This window comes from Nannospalax galili, unplaced genomic scaffold, assembly GCF_000622305.1.
Source record: "Nannospalax galili isolate Female #2095 unplaced genomic scaffold, S.galili_v1.0 scaffold86, whole genome shotgun sequence".
Classification (NCBI taxonomy): domain Eukaryota; kingdom Metazoa; phylum Chordata; class Mammalia; order Rodentia; family Spalacidae; genus Nannospalax; species Nannospalax galili.
Window position 1 is genome coordinate 817,906 of NW_008354174.1, and position 6,216 is coordinate 824,121.

A 6,216-nucleotide genomic window follows, 5' to 3' on the forward strand; every position below is an offset into this window, starting at 1 on the left:
ATGTTATATCTCAGGGTATCAAGAAAAATATTTTTAAAAAGAGAGTTGGAAGGTCAAAGTTAATAAAATTAACATGGCTGGATATTTCCAGAAAGGAAGAAATACTAAAAATGTTTAAGAAGTTTTGTTAAAAGTCTGAGTAAATTTATGGAAATACAAGGTTGTTATTGTTGTTACAATAATTACTGTTTCAGCAAAAAAAAATCTTTTTTCAGTCTACTTCTCTGACTTGTGCTATATGCCTAGTCACAGTCTGGAATTAGATGTGTGCAAACAAGTATTGGAGTTACCTGTAATGACTAAAAAATGTCCTTTTATGTTTCTCTGTATTATACAAGTGTTGCTTTTGGTATTTTCCTTCACCCATAACAAAATAATTTGGTTCATAAAAACTAGGTTTTACTTCCCAGAACCAAATGGGACAGTCCAAAAGAAAACAATTTCATTCCATGGGTTTGATCGAAATCCAGATCAGTTTATTTCCTATCTATAGGTATGTTATATGACCCACCCCACCCTTCACTTCATCAGTATCAAACAAAAGTAGCCATAGAAAACTACACCTTTCTTCTTTTCTTTTTCTTTTTTATGTCTTCAGGGTCTGGAGACAGACCTGAGAGAATTATTTTGAATCCCTTTCCTGGACTATGCCTACTTGATCTATAATGTTAAATCTTTTCCACTCATTGTTTATTTGAAAATGTTTAAGTTTTTGTTCAAGTTATATCTACATATTACACAGTAATCAAAGGTACCAGACTGGTGCAACTAACCTTCTTGGATGTTTAAAACCCATACTTAGAGGCCTATACTAATCTGGTCAAAGGGGTTTAAGGGATAGTTTTATTCCTTGCCTTCCAAGGTCAACTAAGTCCCAGGGAAATATGGGGTATCTCTCAAAATGTCCTGTAACCGTGGTGAGTCACCTGTCCTCTTGTTCAGGGAGGTCATGGAGATCCCACTAGAGGGACTCAGGCCAGTGTCCAGTCTACAGGGAGGAGGGTCAGCACAGGAAAACGTTTCTTCCATGCTTCCAAGCAAAGCCAGGGTCAAGCAGGATTTATCCTCACATAAATGGAACTGGTAAAAGGAAAGCCAAAGGCTCCCCCCAAAGCCCAAGTGATTCCTGAGGATCACAGCCTCAATTGACCTTCACAATAAAACAAAAACTTGGTTAAATTTGGGCCAGCTGTATGGTCTTAAATACCCAAAAGGAAAGTATAACCCAAAATTAAAATAACCAGTATATTTCTTTTAAAGTCCAAAAAGATTATACTTCTCAGACATTAGGTTTAAAAATTCATATACAATATTATTTACAAATTACCACTAGAATTTTGTGCCACCTACAGCCAAAGGGGAACAGGTCCACTATTGTTCTTATCAAAATTAAATGATAACTAAATTTCTTCTCTTTCCTATCCAGAAGTCCTTTGGGAGGGAACTCACACTGTGATTCTAGCCATTCCAATGTGTCTGAAAAACAGATCTGGAGTCCAGCCATGACAACCAGGACAAAAGACAATGGGCCAGTGGATAGATACTCCTGGAAGCTCTCATCAGAAAACTTTAATAAACTTTAGTTTGGACATTTATTTCTCATGGTTCCCTGCCTAAAAACTGTGCCTACCCACTCTTGTCTTACTTCTCCTCCCAGATACCCATCAAGGACTAACAGTTACATATTTGGGTAGTCTTTTAGATAGACCCACTGAAGGGGTACCCCACTTGCCATGCTCTTTGCCCATTCAGCATCAAAGAAGACAGAATGATGTCAAATTTTCTATTGGAAACTAGGGTTACCTTTTCATAGGGAGAAGTACTAAAATAGGAGGTAAAAATTAACTAGACGGTTTAGGGTAAAGACCCCAAAAGAATAATGAACAGTTTCTTTCCTGCTAAGAGCTGGAAATTCCATTAAATCTGGGAGTAAGTTTGTTCCTACCTGAGGATAGGAATGTCAAGACTATCTAATCCAGAAATGTTTCTAGTTCCACTATAGCTAGAGGTTTGGGAGGCCTAAAAGGGGTTCTGGATTTTTCCATACCTTTTCCTTTTTTCTAAAGTAATATCCTGTTCCTCAAAGACACATTGAGGACATAACCAGAACCTCAATGGACCCGGACACCTAAAATGAGAATTGAACTCACCAGCTCATCTTCCCATGCCCTCCTTGCACTATGATTAATTAACTGTTGTCTGAAAAAATTCTTACAGAATCTCCTGACTGAGAAACCCGTGACTGCCCAAGCTTCTACCAGAGACCAATTTAAGGCTATGCTCCCACTCCATGCCACCTGAGAACTTCTCGGAAACCAAAAGTTCTGTGAGACAAATGTCTCGCCCTAGCCCCACTGTTAATAGTTTCTCACATCCCTGAGTTGCCTGTCTCAGGCCTGATAAAATGCCATCACTACAGTAATCTAGATGACCCACTTCTCTTTCCAGGATGCCTCTCTGCTCTCCTTGCACTTTTATTAACAGCTGAAAGAGAACGCCCCTCCCTATCCTCTAAAAAAAAAAAAAAAAAAGCCCTTCCACCTGACTCTGAAAATCCCCTTCATTGTTCAAACCCTTTCCTGGTTTCTGTTTTCTGTTTCAATGGGAATCGTCTGGGGCAGAAAAGAAAAAAGCGCCCTGAGCTAGCCAATGACAGTACACTTGGTACATCTGTGTATGGTCTCTATGGGAATGATCTGGGGCAGAAGAGAGGACGTTCTGCCCCAGGTGAGACAGCCAATAACTGTATAGGTAAAGTCTCTGAAAATCAACCCTAGATTGTTCCTTTCTTAATTATTCTGTGTATAATTTCTATGGAAACCCCAAGCTTTGTGGGTTTTGTGGGTTTTCTGCTTAAAAGCTCCATGATTTCATAACTTGGGGTCGCAGGGCAGCTCCTGAGACTATCTGTGTACCCAACCGGTTGGGCCCAATAAAGTGCTCCTTTTTACTGAGACTCAGTGTCCGAGTGGTCAATTTAGGGAATTTTACAGACCTCTAACTTTTTGGGGGCTCGTCTGGGTTTCCCTGAAAACCCTCGGTTTGTTTTCCTGTCTTTTTCGGATCTCTGTCTGGCGCCTGGAGACTTCATTTCTGGTTCCTTCAGTGGCGAGTCTGTTTTGGTTTCTGTTCTGAGTGTCCGTACTTCTGGGGGCTGGAAGGAGAGAAACTGTACACAGTATTGCTCTCCGAGCTGGAGGATGGGGAATGCCCCAACCTGCCATCTGGTAGGTTGACTGTCTGTGCCCTCCAGGCATTTGGCATTGACCATATTCACTCCCACAGCGACCTTCAAACGTGCAGCAATTTCCCAGCACACAGCGATTTCCTCAACATGTCACGTTTTTGTTCTGTGTCGTCCTGGTCCTGTTTGTTTAGTTCTTATTGGTCTTTGTTTTGGATTAATCTTCTTTCTTTCAATCATGGGTCAGACTCCATCATCTGAAGAAACTCCCCTTGACCTAATTCTTTCTCATTTTAAGGATTTTCAAAAAGCAGCTGCAATCTCTGGCGATACTGTTTATTCAGGAAAATTCTGGACCCTCTGTTCTCTTGAATGGCTGTCTTTTAATGTAGGATGGCCCTCTACTGGTTCTTTTGAGATTAACAAGCTTTCTTCTCCTCAGGCCATGATTTTTGGAAGCCCAGGACAACCTGATCAGGTTCCCTATGTTATGGCTTACTTTTACCTTTTGGATAAAGCCCCCAAATGGTTGAGACCCTATTTATCTAGCTCAAAACCCTTCCTCTTGTCTCTGGGTCCTCGACAAACTCCCTCCTGGCCTCAACCACCTACTGTCCTTCCCCCTTCAACTGAGTATCCTCTCTTGAATCCTCCTCATTCACAGCCTCCATCCACACCCCCTTCTTCCCCAGCTTCTCCCCCCCAGCTTCTCCTCCTTCCACAGCCTCTACTCCTTCCACATCCTTTCCTCCTTCCACAGCTTCACCTCCTTCCCAGCCTCTCTTCCTGCTCCAACCATCCCTCCACTCCTCACCCCTCCACACCAGCCCTATAGGCCTGAGATGACCACTGCTGTCCTTCCCCTCCATGCTATGTCCCCACCAGATGCCTCTGTCCATAGTTTTCTTCTTTACACTCCCTTCTCAACTAGTGACCTTTATAATTGTAAATTGCAAAAACCCCCTTCTCTGAAAAAACACAGGCTTTAATTGGATTGTTGGAGACAATCCCATGGGATGATGTCAAACAGCTCCTCCTCATTCTCTTTACCACTGAGGAACGTACATGGATCCTCTCAGAGGCCCAGAAACTGGTGCCATCTGAGAATGGCTGATTCATTGAGGATCAAGCAGAGATTGAGGAGGCCTTTCCTTGACACCTCCCCCGATGGGACCCCCAAACCCCTGAAGGTAGGGAGACACTCAAACTCTATCACCAGATTCTTATGGGGGGTCTCTATTTGTGGGCCGCTGCCAAAAGCCCACAAATTTGTCAAAAGTCAGTCAGGTTTTGCAGGGACAGAGACTCCAGCACAGTTTCTAGAAAGGCTTATGGAAGCTTATAGAGCCTGCATGTCTATTGACCCTGAGGCATCCTAAAATCAATGAGCCATAAATATAGCCTTTGTGACTCAGTCAGCACCTGATAGTTGCAAAAAGTTACAGAAGCTAGACAGTTTTGAAGGTAAGAGCCTCTCTGAATTGCTTGAAATAGCCCAAAAGGTTTTTAATAACCATGAAACCCAGGAGGAATGTGAAGAACGTCACCATCGAAAATTGGCTTGAGCTTTAACATTGAGAGAAGGAGAACACCTCCCAAGAAATTATTTTCCAGGAAAGCAGGGCTGGCAGACTGGACCACCTCCCCAAAACGGCCCTCTCAAGAGAGACCAATGTGCCTACTGCAAGGAAATACGACACTGGATTCGGGATTGCCCTCGATGTCATAAGGGAACTCAAAAGGTACTGGAACTGGATAATTGAGGGGGTCATGGCTCATCTTCCCTCCCTGAGCCCTGGCTAACCCTAAAAAACCAACTTTTTGGTTGATACTGGCACTGCCTTCTCGGTTTTAAAGAAGCCCCTTGGCCCACTGGCCTCATGGCAATACACCTACATTCAAGGAATTGCAGGTAGCCACTCTTATCCTTGGACTACTCAAAGAACTGTTAATTTGGGTCCAGGACAGATTCAACGTTCCTTCATGGTTTTCACTGACTCTCCCTATCCATTGTTAGGCCGAGACTTCCTGAGCAAACTCGGTGTCTCAATCCATTTTGACAAAGATAGGGTCAATGCAAAGACCACGGGATTTGTCCTTACCCTGTGAGCTGAGGATGAATACCATCTTCAGGAAGGGCCCCCTTTTGATCAATTGCCATTTCTAACTGTTAAATTGATGCAAGAGATTCCCCAGGTCTGGGCTGAGGAAAATTCCCCAGGGTTTACAGCCCATCGACCACCTATGATAGTTTCTTTGGAAGCCACTGCTAGCCCTGTTCAGGTACGACAACACCCAATGTCTTTTGAAGCATGAGCCTCTATGTGGGTTCACTTTAAAAGGCTATGGGAATTTGGCATCCTAGTCCTGTGCCAATCTCCTTGGAACACTCCCCTACTCCCCGTGAAGAAGCCAGGGACTACTAACTACAGACCCATGCAAGATTTGAGAGAGGTAAATAAGAGAGTGATGGACCTACACCCCACTGTGACAAATCCTTACACCCTCCTAAGCTCCCTGACCCCTGACAGGACAATCTATACTGTCTTGGATTTAAAAGATGCCTTTTTCAGCATCCCCCTGGACAAGGGGAGTCAACTTATCTTTGCCTTTGAATGTCAAGATCCTGAAGAAGGGTTTAGTGGCCAACTGACATGGACAAGGCTTCCACAAGGATTTAAAAACTCTCCCACCATCTTTGATGAGGCCCTACATGAAGACCTCTGAGGGTTTCGAACTGCCCATCCCCAGGTTTCCCTTCTACAATATGTAGATGATTTGCTCCTCGCTACCCCAGACCATCCCTCTTGCTTAGAAGCTACAATGGACTTGTTAAAGGAACTTCAATGCCTAGGATACAAGGTGTCAGCTAAAAAGGCACAGATCTGCCAAGAGGAGGTACAATATCTAGGGTTTCAATTAAAAGGGGGGTATGCGCAGGTTCTCCTCTGCAAGAAAAAAGGCCATCCTGGACATCCCTTTTCCTCAAAGTCAGAGGCAAGTCAGAGAATTTCTGGGGTCAGCTGGGTATT